The following is a 4,618-nucleotide window of genomic DNA, read 5'->3' on the forward strand; positions in this document are numbered from 1 at the left end:
CAATATGGCCATTTTTGTGCCTGGCACGGCTCCGAGTGGGAAAGGGTGGTTTTGAGGCTGAAGGCAGCAGGAAAGCCTGCAGCCCCCAGGTCTGTGGGGCTACGCAAGCGGTTCCAAAAGAGCTTTAGAACAAGGCATAGTTTTCCCTGCTGGCTCTTTGGGCGTGGGACCAGTCTCCAGCCATATGGCCATTTTTGTGCCTGGTGTGGCGCCAAGTGGGAAAGGGTGGTTTTGAGGCTGAAGGCAGCAGGAAAGCCTGCAGCCCCCAGGTGTGTGGGGCTACGCAAGCGGTTCCCAAAGAGCTTTAGAACAGGGCATAGTTTTCCCTGCTGGCTCTTTGGGCGTGGGACCAATCTCCAGACATATGGCCATTTTTGTGCCTGGTGCGGAGCCAAGTGGGAAAGGGTGGTTTTGAGGCTGAAGGCAGCAGGAAAGCCTGCAGCCCCCAGGTGTTTGGGGCTACGCAAGCCGTTCCCAAAGAGCTTTAGAACAAGGCCTAGTTTTCCCTGCTGGCTCTTTGGGCGTGGGACCAATCTCCAGAAATATGGCCATTTTTGTGCCTGGCGTGGTGCCAAGTGGGAAAGGGTGGTTTTGAGGCTGAAGGCAGCAGGAAAGCCTGCAGCCCCCAGGTGTGTGGGGCTACGCAAGCGGTTCCCAAAGAGCTTTAGAACAAGGCCTAGTTTTCCCTGCTGGCTCTTTGGGCGTGGGACCCATCTCCAGACATATGGCCATTTTTGTGCCTGGAGCGACGCCAAGTGGGACAGGGCGGTTTTGAGGCTGAAGGCAGCAGGAAAGCTTGCAGGCCCCAGGTGTGTGGGGCCACACAATCGGTTCCCAAAGAGCTTTAGAACAAGGCATAGTTTTCCCTGCTGGCTCTTTGGGCGTGGGACCAGTCTCCAGCCATATGGCCATTTTTGTGCGTGGCGCGGCTCCGAGTGGGAAAGGGTGGTTTTGAGGCTGAAGGCAGCAGGAAAGCCTGCAGCCCCCAGGTGTGTGGGGCTACGCAAGCGGTTCCCAAAGAGCTTTAGAACAAGGCATAGTTTTCCCTGCTGGCTCTTTGGGCGTGGGACACATCACCAGACATATGGCCATTTTTGTGCCTGGCGCGGTGCCACGTGGGAAAGGGTGGTTTTGAGGCTGAAGGCAGCAGGAAAGCCTGCAGCCCCCAGGTCTGTGGGGCTACGCAAGCGGTTCCCAAAGAGCTTTAGAACAAGGCCTAGTTTTCCCTGCTGGCTCTTTGGGCGTGGGACCTGTCTCCAGCCATATGGCCATTTTTGTGCCTGGCGTGGCGCCAAGTGGGACAGGGCGGTTTTGAGGCTGAAGGCAGCAGGAAAGCCTGCAGCCCCCAGGTGTGTGGGGCCACACAATCGGTTCCCAAAGAGCTTTAGAACAAGGCCTAGTTTTCCCTGCTGGCTCTTTGGGCGTGGGACCAGTCTCCAGCCATATGGCCATTTTTGTGCCTGGCGCGGCTCCGAGTGGGAAAGGGTGGTTTTGAGGCTGAAGGCAGCAGGAAAGCCTGCAGCCCCCAGGTGTGTGGGGCTACGCAAGTAATTCCCAAAGAGCTTTAGAACAAGGCCTAGTTTTCCCTGCTGGCTCTTTGGGCGTGGGACCAATCTCCAGACATATGGCCGTTTTTGGGCCTGGAGCGACACGAAGTGGGACAGGGCGGTTTTGAGGCTGAAGGCAGCAGTAAAGCCTGCAGCCCCCAGGTGTGTGGGGCTACGCAAGCCGTTCCCAAAGACCTTTAGAACAAGGCATAGTTTTCCCTGCTGGCTCTTTGGGCGTTGGACACATCACCAGACATATGGCCATTTTTGTGCCTGGCGCGGCGCCAAGTGGGGAAGGGTGGTTTTGAGGCTGAAGGCAGCAGGAAAGCCTGCAGCCCCCAGGTCTGTGGGGCTACGCAAGCGGTTCCCAAAGAGCTTTAGAACAAGGCATAGTTTTCCCTGCTGGCTCTTTGGGCGTGGGACCCATCTCCAGACATATGGGCATTTTTGTGCCTGGAGCGACGCCAAGTGGGACAGGGCGGTTTTGAGGCTGAAGGCAGCAGGAAAGCCTGCAGGCCCCAGGTGTGTGGGGCCACACAATCGGTTCCCAAAGAGCTTTAGAACAAGGCATAGTTTTCCCTGCTGGCTCTTTGGGCGTGGGACCAATCTCCAGCCATATGGGCATTTTTGTGCCTGGCGCGGCGCCAAGTGGGAAAGGGTGGTTTTGAGGCTGAAGGCAGCAGGAAAGCCTGCAGCCCCCAGGTGTGTGGGGCTACGCAAGCGGTTCCCAAAGAGCTTTAGAACAAGGCATAGTTTTCCCTGCTGGCTCTTTGGGCGTGGGACCCATCACCAGACATATGGCCATTTTTTTGCCTGGCATGGCGCCAAGTGGGACAGGGCGGTTTTGAGGCTGAAGGCAGCAGGAAAGCCTGCCGCCCCCACCTGTGTGGGGCCACGCAAACGGTTCCCAAAGAGCTTTAGAACAATGCATAGTTTTCCCTGCTGGCTCTTTGGGCGTGGGACACATCACCAGACATATGGCCATTTTTGGGCCTGGCACGGCGACAAGTGGGGAAGGGTGGTTTTGAGGCTGAAGGCAGCAGGAAAGCCTGCAGCCCCCAGGTGTGTGGGGCTACGCAAGCCGTTCCCAAAGAGCTTTAAAACAAGGCATAGTTTTCCCTGCTGGCTCTTTGGGCGTGGGACCAGTCTCCAGCCATATGGCCATTTTTGGGCCTGGAGCGACGCCAAGTGGGACAGGGTGGTTTTGAGGCTGAAGGCAGCAGGAAAGCCTGCAGCCCCCAGGTGTGTGGGGCTACGCAAGCGGTTCCCAAAGAGCTTTAGAACAAGGCATAGTTTTCCCTGCTGGCTCTTTGGGCGTGGGACCAATCTCCAGACATATGGCCATTTTTGGGCCTGGCGCGGCGACAAGTGGGGAAGGGTGGTTTTGAGGCTGAAGGCAGCAGGAAAGCCTGCAGCCCCCAGGTGTGTGGGGCTACGCAAGAGGTTCCCAAAGAGCTTTAGAACAAGGCATAGTTTTCCCTGCTGGCTCTTTGGGCGTTGGACCAGTCTCCAGCAATATGGCCATTTTTGTGCCTGGCACGGCTCCGAGTGGGAAAGGGTGGTTTTGAGGCTGAAGGCAGCAGGAAAGCCTGCAGCCCCCAGGTCTGTGGGGCTACGCAAGCGGTTCCAAAAGAGCTTTAGAACAAGGCATAGTTTTCCCTGCTGGCTCTTTGGGCGTGGGACCAGTCTCCAGCCATATGGCCATTTTTGTGCCTGGTGTGGCGCCAAGTGGGAAAGGGTGGTTTTGAGGCTGAAGGCAGCAGGAAAGCCTGCAGCCCCCAGGTGTGTGGGGCTACGCAAGCGGTTCCCAAAGAGCTTTAGAACAGGGCATAGTTTTCCCTGCTGGCTCTTTGGGCGTGGGACCAATCTCCAGACATATGGGCATTTTTGTGCCTGGTGCGGAGCCAAGTGGGAAAGGGTGGTTTTGAGGCTGAAGGCAGCAGGAAAGCCTGCAGCCCCCAGGTCCGTGGGGCTGCGCAAGAGGTTCCCAAAGAGCTTTAGAACAAGGCCTAGTTTTCCCTGCTGGCTATTTGGGCGTTGGACTCATCACCAGACATATGGCCATTTTTGTGCCTGGCGCGGTGCCACGTGGGAAAGGGTGGTTTTGAGGCTGAAGGCAGCAGGAAAGCCTGCAGCCCGCAGGTGTGTGGGGCTACGCAAGCGGTTCCAAAAGAGCTTTAGAACAAGGCATAGTTTTCCCTGCTGGCTCTTTGGGCGTGGGACCAGTCTCCAGCCATATGGCCATTTTTGTGCCTGGCGTGGCGCCAAGTGGGAAAGGGTGGTTTTGAGGCTGAAGGCAGCAGGAAAGCCTGCAGCCCCCAGGTGTGTGGGGCTACGCAAGCCGTTCCCAAAGAGCTTTAGAACAAGGCATAGTTTTCCCTGCTGGCTGTTTGGGTGTGGGACCCATATCCATACCTATGGCCATTTTTGTGCTTGGAGCGACGCCAAGTGGGAAAGGGTGGTTTTGAGGCTGAAGGCAGCAGGAAAGCCTGCAGCCCCCAGGTCTGTGGGGCTACGCAAGCGGTTCCCAAAGAGCTTTAGAACAAGGCATAGTTTTCCCTGCTGGCTCTTTGGGCGTGGGACCCATCTCCAGACATATGGCCATTTTTGTGCCTGGAGCGATGCCAAGTGGGACAGGGCGGTTTTGAGGCTGAAGGCAGCAGGAAAGCCTGCAGGCCCCAGGTGTGTGGGGCCACACAATCGGTTCCCAAAGAGCTTTAGAAAAAGGCATAGTTTTCCCTGCTGTCTCTTTGGGCGTGGGACCAGTCTCCAGCCATGTGGCCATTTTTGTGCCTGGCGCGGCTCTGAGTGGGAAAGGGTGGTTTTGAGGCTGAAGGCAGCAGGAAAGCCTGCAGCCCCCAGGTCTGTGGGGCTACGCAAGCGGTTCCCAAAGAGCTTTAGAACAAGGCATAGTTTTCCCTGCTGGCTCTTTGGGCGTGGGACCAATCTCCAGCCATATGGGCATTTTTGTGCCTGGCGCGGCGCCAAGTGGGAAAGGGTGGTTTTGAGGCTGAAGGCAGCAGGAAAGCCTGCAGCCCCCAGGTGTGTGGGGCTACGCAAGCGGTTCCCAA

Source organism: Chroicocephalus ridibundus, chromosome 6, assembly GCF_963924245.1.
Source record: "Chroicocephalus ridibundus chromosome 6, bChrRid1.1, whole genome shotgun sequence".
NCBI lineage: Eukaryota > Metazoa > Chordata > Aves > Charadriiformes > Laridae > Chroicocephalus > Chroicocephalus ridibundus.